A 21,308-nucleotide genomic window follows, 5' to 3' on the forward strand; every position below is an offset into this window, starting at 1 on the left:
AATATTTATAGAAGAAAAAAAAAAAAAAGAAAAGAAAAAAAGGGGGAGAGAAAGAAGAGAAATCAAATGTAGAAAATAAATGTTAAGGTAAAAAAAAAAAAAAAAAAAAAAAAGAACAGTAAGACTTCCTGTCCTCTTTTATTCCCTTAGAGAGCCTAGACCATTCTTCCAGTAGCACGTTTTAAAGCTGCTACTCAGAAGGGGTCTGACGGTATACCTCTTTCCTGTCGTAGCTGCGCCGCGTGTCGGCGCGTGGCTCCTCGTGGCGCCTAGAGCACGCGCGCGCATCCTCGTACGTGTGTCACCTGGCGGTATACACAACACGCGTTAACCAACCCACACATACACTTAGAGAGATCACGTATAGCCAACGGACTGCTCCTCTCGTCGAGCAATCCTATCCCCTCTACGTAGTTTTCCCTCTAACAGCACGCCCCTCTTGCTTGCGTTGGTTCTCTTTCTCTCTGTGTGTTAGCCCTTGCTCCCACCATCGAAATCGATGCTACTCGCGGATCGTAAGTTCAGTCTGCGACTAGGCAGCGCGCCTTCTACGTCGCGTACACGCGTTAACTCCGGATTTCTCCCTTAATCCACAATCTGTCATTAAATCATAACCCTAAAACACCCCCCCCCGCACCACCCCGTCGCCGCCGATCGATAATAATTATATTAGATAATCTCCTATTATGGGATTAAGGAGGATTTATATGTATATATATATCGAGTCAGATTGAAATATTAAAACGTGATTTAATGTTAAGACCCCTTAGTTTTAGATCCTTGTGATGATCACTTACAAAGAACAACTAACGGCTCGTGGTGTAAGGATAAGATAGGCAACAAGTATCTTCATCATAAAGATTCATCCCAAAACGTTCCTCCTTCCGAAGATGGGGAGAGGTGAACGCAAGAAATGTCATCAACGTGATCCTTTCTCCTACGTATCGTATACCTCCAAAAAGAGAACCTGAAGCGAGCGAATGTGCGAACTGGGGTTACTTTCACCCTACGGGACGGTAATAGGAAGACCCGTCGTCGTCCCTGGAGTCTCTTCCGGTGAGTAAATCAACGCTCCTACATAAGAAAAAAAAAGACCAAAAAAAAAATAATAACGATAAAAAGATGAATTTGATCGGAGATCTTTTTGCTGCTCGTGTTTATCGACGAATTCAATAGAAATCAAATGAAATGGTGCGGCGAATGGGAACGATAAAGAGATAAAAATATAGATAAAAAAAAGAAAAAGGTGAACACATAATAGGGTGCGCATAAATACGATGGGATGACGGAAAATTTGATGACGACGCGTCATAGATCGCACAGTATTACGTTGGATACGTCGCACTGTGGAAATGCCATGCGAATCCGTGCTATGCCACGGTCATATAGGTGGAGGATTTACCAGAGACGTTTCGGTGACAGTTTCCATTAGGGTATACCACGTGATGCGTCGACGATGGTCGCTTCTATCTCTCTCTCTCTCTCTCTCTCGACCCTTTCCCAAGCTGTCCTGATGTTCGCAAGAAATTTCACCTATCTCTTTCCCCATCTCTCTCACACCCACATACACACATATACACGTACACATCCACGCCATTCCTCTCACCCTAACTCACCCAACCCCCCTTTTCACTTCTCGGCGTGTCACGCAAAGCCAGATACAGAGAAACACGACGTATATATAGTATATATACTTAGATCACGTTGCACACTTCAAAATGTACAATACTCCGGTAACTGTTTCGCGGGAAAGTAGCTAAACGCGAGTCGCTGAAACTTTGTTAATTAATTGCTTCGGAAATATAATCCACGTCGAGTGTAACTAATCAGGGAGAAACTCGGTCGGACGTTGACGGGCATGTTTGCTGCACCTATCACGTAGCGGGATGGAAATGTAATTTGCCGGGATAGAGTTAGCCCCGTTGAATGCCGTGGCCAACGATATCAAACGTTACCCCCGTCTCTTCTCTCTCTCTCTCACTTCTGGTAAAACCCCGCGACAGCTCGCCAACCAAAGAGATCTCTCTCTCTCACACACACACATTCTCTCTCTCTCTCTTCCTTTCTCTCTCTATTCCCCATTCTTCATTCTCGCATTGATCGCAATTCTCGAAATTTCGCACGTAAGGATCCAACGATGAGCTCGAGTTCTTCTCCTTCATTTTCTACCCCCCCCCTTTATAGTATAATAATATATGTATATACGCACACATGTACAAATTCATTTTTTTCCTCCTTTACAGTTACTGTCTTTTTTAAAAGTCTGTATATACGTATCAGTTCTCGATTAACTTCTAAGTGGAACTTTTGGTATCCTGGCACGCGTTCTACTACTTTCAAACTATAACGTAAAAATTGATCCCTCCTGTCGGTATCAATACTTTATCGAAATTTACAACCCGATTTACAAGTTTCATTTTGTTTACTAACTTATTCGATTTACGTCAACGTTATATTATCTTACGAATACGGAAGAAAAAATGTAATATTTGATGCAGTTACTGTTTGTGTTTTATATCTGGACATTATATCTACAGAATACTAAATCCATTTTTAGAGTATGCAATCATTGAAAAATCTTAATGAAATATACGCAATTTAGCATTAAAAATTCTCTCGTTAAAATTAAAGAAAAATATATTATTAACAATATTAAAAAAAAAAAAAAACCGACGATTTAGATTCTTTGGGATGATAAAAACTGAACAATAAGCAAATTCAATTATAACAAACTACCAGCCAATTTCTATTGGGCGAACTTTGTTGATTCTTTATTCAAACTTAACGAACAAGTAGATGCGCGAATAAAAATGTTGTTGTCTCTCAAATTCCTGTATCTGCTATCGGGAATGATAATCGTACGTTCGGGATAAGTCGTCGAGAGACGATTTTCGAGCATTACATGGAAATGGTTTTAGTGTCGAGTGTGTCACCGAATCGTCCACCGATTAAGTTCCGGCAACTACGATTAGAAGCTTCGAAATTCAAAATGCATGTTTTCCTCTCCATCCTCATATGCATTTTATCCGTTGTTATACATAAAACTCGTTAGAGTTCTACACGTAAAAGTGTACCCCATTTTATATATGGAAAATAAAAAAAAAATAAAAACAAGAAAGTGTATGAAAATTATTCTGCTAACCGATGAAACTGATATCGGTGTACGAGTTCCACGTGCAACACACATAAAACCACCCATGTGAAACTCATGTGAAACTCAAATCTACCGCGTTTAATAAAAAAAATCATTTCATTTAAAATCCCAACGTAATCTTAGCTTCTTATGGAAATATTTAAAATCGATTATTTGTTAAAAACGTGATCTAATTATTATCAATCAAATGTTAGTTTGATTTTCTTTTCTTTTTCGACAAACGAATCGCCGTAATGAAAGTAATTTTGTTTTTCTCACAAAGATTTCGTTACACGCATTTGTTCATATCATCTAACTTTATTTTAAACATCAAAATCGTTTCATATTTTGACAACATATATTTCAGACGTGATTTCAAATTTCTTCGTGTTTCGAGATCTCTGTCAAGTAGATTGATTTTTATTATTTACAGTTTAAAAACAAAACAAACAAAAATAAAACAAACTATTGTACTTGTTTTCCCCGCAAGTTGATAACATATTTTGGATCACAATGCGAATGTACAAGTTGATTATGAATAAACAAAAGTAAATGAAAGGGATTCTGTCCATCTGCAGCATAAGCTCGTCCAAAACATACTGCTTGCAAACCGCAGAATATTACTAATATAATCCATACCATGATATTTGCAATGCAGGATACAAATCCGTATTACGCAATACATCTATGAAACAATTGCGCGCACGCTTTTCAACGTACATGTTTCTCATATACGTTCGTGTACGTATATATAAATACGTTTGTAAATGTATTATTACATTTGACACCGTGCACGCAGAACATTCCAGAATTCTGATCGTAAACGGTCCACAATCGAAGTATCGACGAGAGAACTATTAGTCCGCATTATAATTATGCCTATGTATTGGAAACATCTCTGAAATGTGTGCATAATTATCGTGGAACGTTTTGCAATTGCAAACATAATTCGCGAGTTTGTAACTAAGTGAAACAGCATTCGCAGGAAATTTCATCCCCCTTTTCTACCGTTCTACTACCGTTCGTCAAGATTACTTAACGAGCCTTAATAATAATAATAAAAATAATAATTAAACAAGAACAGAGAACAGAACGTATCTTAACGATTTTCAAATGTTACACGTAAATAAATATATTATAATATATTAATATATTTTCCTTTGCTAGGAAAATAATTACATATATATATATAACCGTTGCATGTTCGTTAACGTATGTTCATTTAAATCTAAAAAGAAAAGAAAAAAAAAAACTGTAATCACGTATAAGCCTTTCTCTTGTTCTTTTTTATATAATAATTAAAAACATATATTTTATTTCACGAATCAAAATCAATATCTATAATAATGACAAATATATAGAATATTCATACTTGTTCCATTGACCATTCATACGTGCCTGTTAATCGTCTGACAATAAACCGAATTAGTTAATAATACTCGCACGTTGTAACTACTTATCCGCAAAGATTTCGTAACTAATTCAGTGAGAATCAGTAATGATCGAAGGAGTGGTAAACTCGTATACACGTATTTGCTGCATCAATGTACAGTAACTACGCACTATGTTTGCGGTCTAGCAATACAAATAGGGGTTGCTTTCCGGTCTTTGTGTCGGTATGGTACAGTTCGCCACCTCGGTTATTCATTCTCTAGCATCGTTCCGCGTTATTCTTGATACCGCGAAATTTACTTTACCACGCGAGTACAACTTTAAAAAGATTATTCCGTGAAAATCAAGCCCCGTGACAAATTAAGTTTGATCTCTCGTCACGAAGTCGATATTTTTTTTCTCTCTTTCTTTTTTTTTTATATTTACACACACGTATAACCATATATATATATATCCGTTAAAAATAAAACAAATATTAAAAGCTAACTTTGTTGATAGAGGTTGATTAAACAAAATCCTATCCCTTTTTTCCAACCCTCCAGTCTTTACAAATAGCAATTTAATTTCATATTCAATATATATATATATATATTAAAAACAAATTCACATACACACATTGTCAAAATTCTATTAATTATTTTATCAATTCTTATGAAAATAAAAAAGAAATAAAAATAGATTATTCAACGCTATTTCCGAAATAAAATTGTGAGGAACAATCTTTGAGGTTTGATTCGTAGCACAGTTTGCATAAACGTAGATATTTGTGTCAATGCGTTTTTATGCGTGTATGTGTATATGCATATGCTTGTATAGAGATGTGAGAAAACAGAGATTGCAAGTAACGTCTACGAGAATTGTGTATGTGTGTTCTAAACTGTGGATAGCTCGCTTAGGAAACGAGCGACTATTCGACTGAGTGCACACCACATATATACATACATACACTTATATAATATATATATGTATATGTACGACTAGAAATAACTATGTATGACGACAAAGAGTTCGTCGATCGGTTCTGTCTCGAGTCGTGCAGTTAGCACGCTCCACCGCAATAAGCTCTTAAGCTTTTCCATTATTCCCAACACGTACGGGCACTCTTCTTCCTTTGCCTTTCCATTTTGCCATTGGGCTCACTCGCATGCTGTCCCGTTCTAACTTTCACGCGATTCTCAGAAAAATTTCACCTCCCGAGATATAAGAAAAATGATAGAAAAAGTCGAGAAAGAATAACAAAAAATAAAAAAAAAAATTAAGTTATAATAAACTTAAAGGTATTTTCATTAAAACTTGTCATTCAATCCGTATCGATAATTATACGGTACCTATCGATGATGTTATATTTCTTCGATTCCGATATCATACAAATATCGCGTATACTTATCAATTTTATAATTAACCCAATTATTTAATGATCCTTTTTGATTTCCTCTCTCTCTCTCTCTCTCTGGTAAACAACTTTCCCTCGGGTTTCGACATTAATACGGATTCCGAATGATCGGTCATTTAATCAGGCATATTATCTATCCTTTACTTAATTAACAGATAGTATTCAATTTTAATTGCACTAATAATTAGTTTTTCAATTCTCGTATACAACAAATGATACGTGTACAAAGTCGAATACGATTTTACATAAATACCTTTGATATATATATATATATATATAGGTAGAATAAATATGCTCGTTATCCGGATCTAGTTTGTTTAATAATGTTCAATCTGTAAGAGAAATTTCTTTTGTCGTTAACGTGCCGTTACCCTTTTTTCCTGTTATGTCCGTAGAATACGTTTCAATAAATATATAGGTTAATTATTCGATTGGAATTATTTCAACATTTAATAAGTCAATTATATTAATCCCCCACATTGTGTTTGTTCGACAATAATAATTTAATTTACCTTGATTAACATATCTCACATTTCTAAATATTTAGCTTGCACTACTACTACTACTACTAATCAGCTAATTAATTTATTTTCCAATTGACCGGGATATATTAATCAATTATTGTTATTACATTCGCTGACTCTTTTTTAATGAAGCTTAATAAAAAAAAAAAAAAAAACACAAAAGAAAATCAATTCGTAGTTATCGATCAGATTTGATAACGTTGTCAACGCTAAAATAAAGTCTCACTTATTGTTAAAATCGTTGAACGCGTGTCAGGGTTGAATGGTTCCAAGTTTCCCCATGAACACCAGGAACCAACCTTCTCTCGTTCATACCTACACACGGTATCGCAATAGAACCATTAATATGGTATGGTGGACTACGTATGATTTAATGGCAAACTTCCCTTTTCAACATTCTACAACGTTCGTTCGCCTCGTTAAGGTTACTCCCACGCAATTTCTGTTTCATACTAGACATTAAATCAAATCCCAATGAAGCCGATGCCATTCGATGAACAATCCCTATATAACCAAGATAACTATCAACAAAACGTAATAAAGACGTAGTCAATTTTAAATCAACGATGAGATAAATTGATATGTATTTTATTAAATTCATTCAAATGACACTCTCTCTCTCTCTCTTAATATAATTTCTAATATTTCAAATTATGCAAAATTTCCAACTAGGCTACCAACTTTCAATTATCTGATATTGGCTAAAATTTCATATTTGGAAAGTAACTGTTTTATATTAATTAAGTTTCATATTTATTGGATATTTTTTTACTTTCTCGTTGTTTTGAAATTTTTTCTTTTCGTTTATTTAATAACGAATAGCATTGTTATTAACATTTTAATTATCTTTTGTTTATATTAGGGCTATATAAGTAGCCGAAATTACAGTCTCGCATTTTATAAGGAAATTTCATCGTATTCGGGTCAGAATCTGGCATACGAACCTGTTATTCCGAAACCCAAATTTTCCACGTCGATATAGTTAGTATGAAAAATGAAAAATCGAGTCCTGAAGAAAAAAAAAAAAACGCGTATCACCAAATATATTTATACATCGAAAAACTTTCAGGATTTCTACAGTTTTAACCCGAACGAAAAATTGTCGACCCAACTCGTGCCCATTATTTAACAGTAACAACACACACTTTTTAATAATTTTTAATATCCGTATATTGCAAAAGTCGTTCTACGTGTTGATACATTTTAACAAAATAAAGCTTACAAAAAGTAATGAAATTCGTATTGAGTTTAAAACGAATATTCAATCGTTCCAAAATTTGATAAATTACTTTCAAAATCCGACCAAATATTTTTCTAATCCTCTTACCCATTTCAAAGAATTAAAATTATCTAACCTGAAAGTTAATTAAAATTTCGATTAATTTACCTCAAATTAAGAAGGATGATAAAACGTAGAAAAGAATGTATATTTTGTTCTTTTCATTATGAGAACGTCGAAGTAAGATCTTTTAATCGCAAACAAGTGGACGATAACAAGAGAAACTGCTCGTTAATGTTCGTCCAATGATAATCTTTCCCTCGTACGAGCATTGTCTGTATTCGGTTGCTTCCGCTTTCAAGCAAGATAGGTACCTCTACGAATAACGGCAAGAGTACCGTAGTAGAAGCTTTGTTCAAGTGGTCAGACTTTGAAAAGCCCTCTTACCTAAGTGCGCATACGGTAATAAGGGCTCAAGATTGACTTGAAGAACACTTCAAATGGCAAACTTCTCCGAGGCCTTCTGCGAACTCGAGGCATCTATTTAGCTCGTTAACCAACATCTGATAATATCCATAGACGCATCGATATTTAATTCATAATAATAATAATAATAATAATAATAATAATAATAGTAATAATAATAATCAAATAGCATGATAATATATCGTATATTAAAACAATAATAATAATAATAATAATTTGTTTACGCGAATAAACGATGATAAAACGTATATAATCAAATGTAATAATTTAAAAAAAAAGTTGAGTGAGAACTTCAACAATGGTTAAAAGTATTAATTGGATCGTATTCTAGATATATATATGTGTGAGTAAGACGAGTAAAGGTATAGAGAAGTACTACACGAGAAAAAAGCTTTCCACTGAGGGGTTTAAATTTGTGTTCATTCGAAAGTAAAAAACTAAAAATGAGGTAGCGATGGGGGAGGAGGGTTGTAAAATCTAGGTACTCGTATCGATTAACTTTAATCTTGGGAATGAGATTTGAAACTGGTAACGATTCCTATGAATTAATCTTGCACGCAAGACTCTCGTATACGAGCTTTGAACTATCGCATCTACAAAACGTTGCTTATCGTAATATGGAACATGGTTCGTGCCACCGTAGGACTCTCTCTCACTCTCAAACACTCTCCAGGTTGTGTGTGTGTGTGCTTTTTTTCTTTCTTTTTCTTTCTTTCTTTTCCATCTTTTCTTTTCTTTCGCTAAATGAAACGTCACACTAGGCCCTAGGCTGTCCGTTTTTTTCCCTATCTCATCCGTGTCTCGTTAAAGGACGACGAGATAACTCCGGCCAAATTGCTTTCACCGTGATGATGATTTCGATTCCAGTGACGAGTGTTTTTTAAGTATGACCGAGGAGACATAAAGGATTCTACGACGTATGGCTACGACAAACTCTACCGTTGCCTTTCGTCATCTGGCCAAGGGCCAACGCCTCCAGTACGTTTTCTCTCTCTCTCTCTCTCTCTTTCACTCTCTTGACTCTTACGTTCGTCTATCAACACGACGACGCGTTCATTTAACGGATCGCCCTTTTCTCTCTACCTTGGATATGTCATTAAAAAAAAAAATAAAAAATGTAAGGAAAACCTTAGGTGAAAGATGAGAGAAACCTAGAAAAAGAGAGAGAGAGTAACACGTTGAAATTTTGTCAACGTATTACTTCAACTTGACACTTTTTTTTGGGATAATATTTTGTTACCTTCTACCTTTACCTCGGTCGGCTGATGATGGATCGAAAATGTAACATTTTTGATGCCTGAGATGATTCTTGACTCTATACGTTGATAAAACGCGGCTAGGAAATGGTGCACTCGCGTGATAACGCTTAACAAAGTGATCGATGGACGACTACTGCTGCTGGGATTGTTTAAATTTTTTTAACGATAAACTCGAACCTTTTGAATATAATTGAAGAGAGTATAAGAAGTAAGGAAAAAAAAAAAGGAACGTTTGGAAGAATCTAAAATTGCATAATTAATTATTTCATTTGGTAATGTCTACATTATTCGTTTGCGTTGACGCGTTGTATCAAGCTTTTCAATTCACCTGGGATATCAAATTTATTTCGATGAATATTCTTTGGCAATTTTTAACACAAACTTATTTTTTTCATTCCTTACTTTACGCACGTATCAGGGAGAACAAATTTTAAGAAGCTAGTACAGTTCGATCAAAGTAATCAGAATTTTCTTGATTGTAATACTTAATTAAAGATCGGGTTAATCGATTATATTTTATTTTCTATCTTAAAAATACAAAATGTACTTTCAAATATTTATGTTCATTCGCGTAAAATGGGGAACAGAATCGAAACTAACTCGAACGATTTTCTCATCAAAATTCAAAGAACGTAACTTGGGTAGCGAGAGGTGTCCTTAAAGCGTACTACTTTATTATCGCGATTTTATAGTAATCTCCATCGTGCAAGTTCGTTATTCCGTAAGATTTCTGAAACCGGTCCAAGCACTTTGCCTTCTGGAATAACGAAGAGTTCGTCAAAAGAAGGCATTTTACATTCGCGAGACGTACGACGACGGTAGACGTTCGACCCAGATATTACCAAGATTTTACTTCTCCTCAAGCGCTACATTAAGCTCGACTATACTTTTCATATTAGTTGCTATTCACTTAAGTATCGCGAGGAAAATTATTAAGAGTAAAGCGAAAACTTTAACTGAATAATTCAACGTGACGCATAAACAGCAAACAACTTTCTTACCCTCCTTCGCTAGAGAATATTAATTAGTGAGTTTTACTTGAATTACTAGAAATTAGATTGTTTTTATTATTCTTATTCTTCTTATCCAATGCTATACTTTTTATATCTAAACTGAATCGATCAATTTTTGATCCTTTTCCTATTCAAATTTGCTACACGAGACTGAGATTAGAAAAAAATCAATTATTCTGACGATCGAGTATTGAATCTTACTGTGTACGAACCTAATTGACTTCTACAAACTGTGTAGAATTTAAATTAAAAAATCTGATGTTCTTTCTCAACTTGACCCTCATGTATTGTTATTTAAATTCTGATCGTAAAATCAATACGATAATACATGAATTGATGAAAGTACGAAAGAATGACGTCTGGTTAAATTCTATAGAAGTTTGTGATATAATAGTAAGGTAAAACGTAGATAGGTGTGATTTACTCGTTAAACCGTGACGTATTAAGTGTCTCTTAGCGGCAATATAATGAGAAGGTATTCAAGTAATAATTTCATGTGAGATATATTCCGGCAAGATGATCGTAGAGAAATTGGCCAGCCCATTTCATGGGGAAGAGATAGTGATGCGTATAGAACTATGCACACAAAGGGTCGAGGGAATATATATTCCATGTTTTGTGGATCTTCGTGTTAAGTCGGCACACAAACGCAATTGTTTCGAGCGTCCCGACAGGTTTACGTCTCATAAAGTTCTAAACGCGTTCCACCGAGAAAGATCTTAGCGTCCCCATTTCTGTTAGCCCGAAACATTGTCTCGCAACGACTATAATTGTATCTATAGTCGCAGATCTTACCATTGCTTCTTGACTATTATTATTATTCCTAATAATAAATTTTATACGCTTTAAATTATATTATTAATAATTCATTATATTACATATCATATATTTCATTATATATTTATTTGATTTTATTTTTATCAATTATATTAAATGTATCCTAATTGTGGGATGCGAGCGCCTCCAAGCCAAATACTTAAATAGGCATTCGTGAGGAGATTGGACGGTGGACCCTGGATAGCTCCTCAATGGTTAAAGAGCAGTCGCCCGGAAAGCGGAAGATCCGGGTTCGAGTCCCGGTCCAGTCAGTCTAACGGCCAAATTTTTTCTCGAATCTTACATAATGATGTTTATTTATCGCTTCAAAATCGTAATCGTCTATCAAACGATTAAAATAACGACCTGTATAAAAATGAATTTCAATTTACATATACCTCTTAACGAAATAAATTGTACGGTGAACGTAATACCGACGAAGCAATATATAATATCCACTTAATGCATAAACGATTATTAAATTTGTCCAGATAAAACGAGAGAGAAAAAAATAGAAAGAGAGAGAGAGAGAGAAAGAGAGAGAAAAAGAGGTCAATGTGAAGAGAAAATGTGCGTGACGAAAAAAAAAAAAGAAGGACAAAAAGGACCATCCATCGACGGATATTTACGACAGGTACAGGATAGCAACTATCTCGTGAAAAATTTAACGTTTGTTGACGAATCCGATCTGTGCCAATCTCTTCACTGCGAATACATAAAGTTATGTGAGAACTAAAGTACGTTTTTAAGCGAGAGGTCATACGGAAAAACGGACATTTTCAATGGGTCATACAGAGAACCAGAAAAGAGGGGTGGGAGGGATAGAAGAGGGAAGTTGATCCTTATACATACACCAATACATATCCAATACTTCAATGGATTATATAGAAAAAGAGAGAAAGACCATCATCATATACATCTACACATACATCACCACCAATACCAACATTTTCACGTCATTACACAATCAACGTATACACACACGCACACATCTTGATATTCTAACATTAAAAGATCAATAAAAAACGGTTAAATCCGTACGTAGACCATCGCAATAGCAATCAAGTTGACCCCGAGAATTTATTTAAACTTAGTTAAGGCCATAATTAAGGCCATAATTACCGATTTTATCTATATAAAGTTCTACGATGATTTATTTCGAGTCATCATTGTTACTAGTTGAAAGTATACCGATGAGAGAAAGAGGGGGTGGGAGAGAGGAGAGGTTCGTAAGATTCTTTCGAAAGCATTAAGAAAGAATCGAGTAATTCGAAAGCTTGTAAGAGAGGAATGGTTCTTCTGAACAAAAAAATAAAGAATTAAAAAATATAAGAAATATAAGGAAGTTAAGGGAAGACGTAATTTACATTTTTATCGAATATCGAAGGTCTTTTTAAATTGACGTCATTCTCTGTGTCTCTCTCTCTCTCTCTCTTTCTAACTCTATCTCTTTCTTTATCATTTTCTTTTGAATTTTTATATTACGTATTGGATATTGAGAAAGAATTTGAAAATAATTATTTAATAATAATATCTTTGTTTATATATATATATGTTGAACGACCGACGCCTTGTATCGGTACTCCGGTTGTTTTCTTGTCGTTGAAAATGCACTTATAGATGGATGAGGAATGAGGGTAGGTGAAAATAAATTAAAATATATTTTTTGAGCCCAGTCAGTACTAATAAGTACGATTTATTTGGCTCGTTGCAGGGAAAAGCCTTTCGGCATAAAAACCCTGGTTAAAAATACAGTTGTTGCTGATGTGTCGCTGGCTTGCCTATCGGCAGCTATCGCTGATGATGTTAATTCAAAGCAGAATATAATTCTGACCACGTGGCCTTCTTCTCTTGTTCCTTTGTTCCGCTGATGTAATAGTAGCGCAGGAGTGTAGTTCTCTTCGAAGTGATCCCTTGCAGGTCTCGTGGTAGAATAATGTTGAAGCGTGAAAGCACGAGCTTTTATAGAAAAACCCGTAGAAACCGTAGCTGTCAATGAATATGATTGGACTAATAGAAATAGTGGGAGAACGCGTGCCAGGCGACACAAGCGCCCTGCACGGAGTTTGATGCGCTCCTTCAGTGCACCGTAACTAAGATGTTTTTTGTCCCTATATCTCGGCGATTGTCGATACGTCTCGAGATGTCTCGAAACGATTCCCACTCACTCGCTTGCGTAGGATTGCGCAACAATATATATAACTTCCTTCCTTTTTTTTTTGATGCGAAATCAATAAACAATCAATCTAATAGTATATAATATATATGATAAATATATATTCTTAGATAAATTCTTTTATTTGACCGACAGAAAAACATATTCAAAGTAACCAGATAGAAATTTTTCTAAAACTCCCGTGCTCCTATGTAAAAGAAATAAAAATGCGAAACACACACAAGTGTTCTTATATTTCCTGTTTAAAACAACTTTTTTCAAAGGGTGCATTTCTTCCTTAAACATTCAACTTCTCGAGTATGCACTGTCATTGTAATATAACGAAAATAAAATAAAAGTATATATATATAAAAGGTCGTTTTTTAAATATTTAAATTTCATTAAATTTCATTAAATTTCATTAAATTTCATATTGAAATATTACTATATAGTTAACGTAAATTTCTATTAGAAAAGCAGACAAAAATTCCTGACTAGTAATCGATAAATAATTTATTTTAAATTAAAATCCACAAAAAAGTTTAACGTTATATACGCGATAAATGATATATATAAATAATAAATAATAATAAATAAAAAGAACATTCAAGCAACACTCGTGTTACTCGTTCGCGTTAACGTCTCTTCATTTGTATCTTACAAATAAAACAATACGTTGTCTTCTTTTATTTGTTGTGTTTTCTTCATTTAAACGTTCCTCCCGTGAAAGAATAAGTCTGACAAAGATCGAGTTAGTTTTTCGGTAAACAATAGATTTTTCTTGAAAACAAAGACGATGGTAAATCCTTCTCGTCCGGTTCGCTGCATTCTGCGATCATTAGTTAACGTCGGCCTAGCATAATTCGTATAAAGTATCCCGTTATGACTATTTACTTTCTTTCACGCACTTTTCCCTCGTAATAATATTCCAACCTTTATACTCCTCCTCATCCTCCTCCTCCTCCTCCTTCTCCTATATACGGGAAAATAAACGGACGATTAATTTTTCTAACTTTTCTAACAATTCGAAAGTTACAGGAGAGAAAACTCGATTATTAGCGTCCGTCAGTTGTAAACTGCTTAATCATTTTCAATATTACGATCATTAAAATATACAACATGAAATTAACATTAATGTCGTGTAAATAGGACTTTTTATTTATTTTCATTGTATAAAAGAACCAGCAAAACTTAACCGGTGTTAGCTTAAGAGGTCCCGAAGCAACGATGTTTGTGGGTTTATCCAATTAACCCAAATTTGTTTTCATTTTTTAAAAGGTGGCCCTTTGATTGAACGGAGTTCTGGGTTGCAACTCATAAAGACCATACCTAAATTTACCCCTCTGACAAAATCCTTAAAAGTACGAATTTTCTTGGTTACCTGATATTATCAAAAATGTATTTAAAATGTAAATTTAAAAACTATATATAATGATAGAATTAAAAACAATTTTTCATTGAATTATTATCCGGACAAAATTTATTCTAACGAAAATTCAGTTTAACGAAAAAAAAAAAAGAAAGATAAAAACGTATAAATAAATCGAATTATTTATTTCCATTACTTCCATTTCCAGAATTGTTCTTGTTTACTTTAACATTACTAAAGAATATATAGCAATAAAATATAATATCAGGTAACCAAGAAAGTTCGTAGCGTTTTAATAAATTGAGATAAATGATATAGAAACTTAGGTAACAGGAAATTTCTTGGTTACCTAATAGTAACATTAAATTTCTCTACGAAACTAATACAAAATTAAAAATAATAGAACCGTACAATTTACTCTTATTTCATCGTACTACTTCGTACTTTAGCTGTAAGAATATACGTATAATTTATTATTACCCACAAAAGTAATTATTTCCAAAACCGATATTATTAATCAGACAAAAACTTTACGTATTTCCATATTGATTGAAACAAATGTTTCGAAAAAGGGAAAATCGGCTGAAATAAAAAGAAAAAAAAAAATAACAGAAAGCAGAATTATCGAAGGATCTTTGTAACTTAGATTCGTAGATAATTAAACAGGAAAATGATGAAACGTTTCTCTAATCGAACAATTGTTCGATCAAGTGATTTCCCTTTTTATTTCCGTTTGGCTTCGATTTCGCGTGGCGATAGAGATTTTTCGCTTGGAATATGGCCAATTTCTTCTTTCTTCTTTCTTCTTTCTTCATCATCATCATCATCATCATCTTCTTCTTCTTCTTTCTTTCCTCTACGGCGCATATAATTCTTAACTAACGAAGGAAACTAGCAGCTCGCAACCGTTCGTGCGTGGAATTTAAAGAGAGCTCGTTTGTGAGCTTCAGATTGGAGAATCGATCGATCAAAGAAGAAGAAGAAGAAGAGGAAGAAGAGGAAGAACGTTGCTGCTAACCAACTTTCAACGAGTGACTAAAAGACGAAGACGAAATTTAAAGAGAATTAAAGTCATAGAGAGAGAGAGAGAGAAGGAACAAAAAAAAAGCAAATTGACCAAAAAGAGAATGTGGGGAAACCGAATGAACGAGTAAACGAATAAGAAACGTAAGGAGAGCAAAATAATGCTGAGTGAATGAGAGAAAAGTGAATGAATAAAAGAGAAATAGAAAGAGAATGAGAGAATGAGAGAATTGGAACAAGCCAGTTGCTGCTTCGTGGTGATGGTGGTAGTGGTGATGGTGGTGGTGCATCGAGTTAAACTTTCGACGACTCTTCGTCGCGTTTCCCCAGTTGGATATTAAGTACATTTAACTGCCGCTTTACTCCCCGAAGACAAGGGGGTTTCTTCCTCTTCCCCTTTATGCCCTTTACATTCCTTCTCTTCGAATTAGAGCTGTCACCAAACACTGTGTATTAGTATTGTGTGTGCTACTTTCTATATGAACATTTTACCTGTGCGACCCAGTAACTGAGTAATACGTTCGTATGTATTAAATGTCTGACACAAATCTAACTAAAAGTAAGTTATGTGCCGTTCCTACGTGTCATGGGGTTTTATCGTAGTTTGTATAGTTTTCGTCTTTTCTTTCCTTTCCTTTCCTTTCCCCATCCCACCCCTGGCCATCCCCAACTTCCACTTCTTGTTTTTTTACCCGGCAACTGCTCGAATTATTTATTCGACGAATGAAATATGTACTTTCAAGTTTGACCAAGAAATACGCGTAGAAAATAAAAAAAAAAAGAAAAGGAAAACCCGATTATTAAGTGACGTTTTAAACGAGTATTTTCTTACAAATAATAGAGTGCAAATATTGTTATCGTAAATTTTGTCTGCTTAAGATAAATAACGGACAACTCGCGCATTTGTTTTTAAGAAAAATGTATATTCGTTGAAATATATTGTTAGATTCATTTTGACGTATTCCAGAGAATATATATAAATAAAAGGATTATAATTGGTCAAAGAATCCATGGAGAGTTTGATAATATTGTAACAAATATAATCGATACAAAATATATTGTTCAAAGGAAGAATGTTTTCTACACACACACACACACATTTTGTTTCTATATTCTGATAAAGTTATGATCAAATAGATAGAGGTAAAATAATAATGGTTTTCGAATACAATCCCCTTTTGTATTAATTTTACGTATACGCAATGTTGACTTAACTTTCCGCACACGACATAACATTCGCAATGTTTTCTTCCAATTATATATTGAAAAGTGTTACGGTAGCAACCTTTTGTTGAATTAAATCCTGGAATCTCTGAAGAGCGCGAAATGTTTCATCCTCGACGAAACCACAATCTATCCTCGTTATTCTCTCAAACTCTCGTTATCGAGTCAATGCAAAAACTCGTTTTTCCGGTCGGACGCGGAACAATGGGATCCCGCTAATTTTCATTTAGCCTGCGGCTCAAAGTGAATTATCGTACGATCAACAGGCCTTCGTTTGGATGGAGGAGTACGTTTAAATAAGTGACGTAATAGAGATGTAGTTGTTTCCCCAATGATCTAGTATAAACGAAAAGTGATTTAAATAAGGAAACCCCTCCTCTTTACTCGTCATATCATATTATCTCGACGATCTCTGATTTAATCTTTCCATCGAATTTTTCCGAAACGAGCATCGATCGATGACACAAACGAAACAACAAAATTCAATTTAATGAAATACCCGTATCGCAAAATATATACTCGCGATTTAAATTAATTAGAAACATTAAAACATATCAAAATCACGTTTATTCGCGTGCACGACAAATGCAATACAATTTATTCGATGATTAATTTATACAAAATCCTTACTCGTTGAAACAAACAAAAATACATTTCTTATCCGTTTGAAAAATGTATATACTTTCCACGAAAGAAATAAAAAGTAATCAATGAAATTCTAATTTATAGAAATAATCTAACGATGACTTTGCTATTCTGTATTCGGTTATCAAAGTATCATATTAAACAAAATAGAAAAAATTGCAAGAAAGAAAGAAAGAAAGAAAGAGTGAGATAGATCGATCTGTAAAGGTGCTAGTCCGTTATAAGGAGCCACGAAAAAAAAAAGGGTCCCTCATTAGGTTGCCCTCGAAGCGTGAGTCGCCGCCTCGGAGAAGATAATTAATCTCGGCAACGGCAAAAGGCCGGAGAAGGCCGGATAAAGGAGAGAAGGATAGAGTGCAACGAACTCGCGAGCAAAAGAGAGAGAGAAGAAAGGGAGGGCCCCGTTTAACGTGTATCGTGGATGGAAAGTCGAGCGGAAAAATGCGTGAATAAAAGTAAATAGGGTGGTATTAGCGGGCTTCTCTCTGTACCTCGGAATGACAGGATGGTGCTTTGGAAGGAAGGTGAACACGGGTCGTGAGTCGTGACATTGACGAATGAACCAGAGAAAGGTACGCCCTGTCTCTCCCTGTTCTTGGTTCTACTTTCTACCCTTTCCATCCCTTCCACTCCCCTTCCTTCCTTCCTTCCTTCCTTCTTTCTCTCGCACTTGTTCTCTCTCAGTCGTTTGCCATTATGCTACATAATTTACTGCAAGCAGGGTGCTTGCTGCTGGTAGAAACACCACCACCACCACCCTCGGTGGTAGCGGCAGACCACCCACAACCCTGCCGTCGAGTTAACCGCCGAGAACCGAACCTGACTGCTACTGGAAGTGGTGCTAGTGGTGGTGGTGGTGGTGATAGTGGTGGTAGGGTTCCAGAGGACCCTTTGATCCTGTGGCCCACCTCCCTTCCATTCCCTTGACTCGACCCATCCCCAGTTTTCTTTTCGATCCCCCAACATCACCTACAACTCGATCTCCCCTATGTTTGTATTGCTGTGAAAAGTGGGCCACCGGAAAAAAAGAAAGAAAGTATCCCTACTCTATTTCTTTCTTTATTTCTTTTTATTTCACTTTTCTGACAGCTACGAGATTCTCTTCTGGTCCTAATACCATCCTTTTCGTATTTCTAATACGTTACTTATCATTTTGAAATATCTTTTAACTTTTCTACTCTCTCCCCTCTCCGACTATCTATGTATCTATCTTTTTCTATCTTGTTTCCTCTTTTAACTCGAAAGTATGTAAAACTACTTTACAAAAATTCTTGGTAATATTGTTCAAGTTACCGAGGTATATATATATATTTTACAAACTGATATAAATTAATGCGAGATATTGAAAATTCTTCTCGAATAATAAGACTAGCTTTTCGAAAGTAGTTGAACACAAAGATTTTGGATAGTTCAAAGAGTAGGATGTTTGAGATGGTTAGAAAAAAAGTAATCTTGTATTTTTTCAAACCAACTTTTATATAACTTGAAAGATAGTCACTTTTTAAAAAGGACTCCAAGTTACTTTCCCCTACCACCCTCCCCCTGATACATTATTTTCTCAACAGTTCATAAATTACCGTTAGTCTTACCTATCTCAAATAAAAATATTAATAAATATAATACACTATAGAATAACAAAATACATTTAAACGAAATTCTCTTTATATAGGGTGTTCTGAAAAAAGGGATGAAAATCTTTCCTTCTTCCTTTCTTTCCTTCTTTCCTTTTTTCTTTCTTTCTCCTCACCATTGTTACTTTCCCCTACCACCCCCCCCCAATATATTATTTTCTCAACAATTCATAAATTACCGTTAGTCTTACCTATCTCAAATAAAAATATTAATAAATATAATACACTATAGAATAACAAAATACATTTAAACGAAATTCTCTTTATATAGGGTGTTCTGAAAAAAGGGATGAAAATCTTTCCTTCTTTCCTTCTTTCTTTCTTTCTCCTCACCATTGGACGTAATAGTAACTGATACTTTATCGCGTAACAAATGGGAGTTCGTTCGGTCGTACGTAAACATTTCATCCTACTACCCAGCGCGTTAAATTGATGGCGTTACCGACTATCGTTGCCGCAGCTGTGTTCTCCTCGTCTCCTCTCGAGATATGAAATTAATAAAGCGCGCGTGTCCTCCTCCACTCTGTTTCGCGTGAATATGCGCGTGCGCCCGTGAACACACACACAGACACACACACACAAACAGAGAATTCCGATCGGTTTGGAATAGTAGTAGTAACTTGGCGGTATTCGAGTTCACCTACATTTCTCTTTCTCTCTTTCTCCAAAGTTATCCATTCGAGCAAAATAAATGCATTTAAACGGGTTCTCGACTATCGTAATCGATCGAACCATTTATTATTATTAAATACGAACGTATTTAGCATTCAGAGGAATACTCCTGTTCTCTCTCCTATATTTTCATATATTTCCCGCTTACCCCCACCCCACCTCTACCCCCCTTGTTTCTACATGTAAATGTATGTACTCGTACGAATATATTTATATGTAGATATATATATATATGTGTGTGTGTGTGGTATGTGGGTGTATATGTATCTATTGATGAAATCGACGAGCGTGCTATATCCACGATTTCGTTAGATAACGTGTGTTTGTGACAAAAGCACGTAGGTATCTCGAGACTTATGCTTAAACGAGAATCCGTATAAACATTGTGATATGCATATTATCATAATAACACGCATCATGCAATTTCGATTTCTTTAGAAAAATGTTCACGCTAAGGGAAACTCGTAATCCTGAATTAAAAATAATTTCACAAGAATCTCTTTCTACAATTAATATTGCATCAATTGTATCAACTAATTCGCAACTTTGTCGAGAGTAATTTTATATATTTCCTACGAATTTTTTCTTCTTTTTACTTTTTCTTTTTGTTCATTCAAATTAAATTGCCTTTTATTTTTATTAGTTTCTTTCTTTCTTTTTTTCTTCTGTTTTTATACCGCGAAAGAATTTCCCTCGAACTGCAGCACACAAATGCAATACCTAAATTCATTTTTAAACTCGAAATTTGATGCGATTCTTTGCTTGCTTTTAAAAAAAAAAAGGAGAAAAGGAAAAAGCAAACCCCATAAACGAAATGTATTAGCATCGAAATTCTAAATAAGAGTTAACGTCATTTTTTAAAAAATATATAAATGATGCAGCTTAAGAAGATGCGCTACTGCAGTGTAACATTTACTTTTTTTTTTTCTTATACATTATTTACCATAACGGGAATGTGCGTAGAGGCGAATAACAAGGCTGCCAGCTGAGCTGAGCTGGTCGAAAGCTCTCTGCTCGATCGAACAGAAATAATCTTGGATAAACGATAAACGGCCGATGTTAACGTCCTCTCTCTCTCTCTCTCTCTTTCCTCGTGGCATCGTCATAATAATCACACCATAGAGATACGTTTCCCGTCCTCTTTCGATGCTACTCATCTGCGAGATTCGTACGAAAAAAAAAGATACGACAGTATAGACAATTTTACGAACGAAACGATTTAAATAATACTTTTTGCTTATCCGACTGACACATTTAACAAACTCATTATCGTATTTCATTCGTGTTCGAATATACCGTCGTCGTCTCGACAAAAAGAAAAAAAAAAAGAAAAACAAAATTTCAGATAAAATCG

At 34.8% G+C, this 21,308-nt stretch overlaps 1 protein-coding gene across 2 annotated transcripts in view; it reads left to right on the top strand.

Moving 5' to 3' along the window:
- Positions 1-525: 525 nt before the first annotated feature.
- LOC122526084 (discoidin domain-containing receptor 2-like) overlaps positions 526-21,308 on the top strand; it is a 64,927-nt gene continuing 44,144 nt past the window's right edge. Inside the window, exons 1-2 of one of the 2 annotated variants that reach the window (XM_043649248.1) lie at positions 526-709; positions 771-1,056. The gene's annotated coding sequence lies outside the window, so the exon portion shown is untranslated. Of the gene's footprint in view, positions 1,057-21,308 lie in introns of both variants that reach the window. The other variant, XM_043649247.1, reaches the window with a different exon arrangement.

Source organism: Polistes fuscatus, unplaced genomic scaffold, assembly GCF_010416935.1.
Source record: "Polistes fuscatus isolate 324 unplaced genomic scaffold, CU_Pfus_HIC Scaffold10, whole genome shotgun sequence".
In the NCBI taxonomy this organism is placed as follows: Eukaryota; Metazoa; Arthropoda; class Insecta; order Hymenoptera; family Vespidae; genus Polistes; species Polistes fuscatus.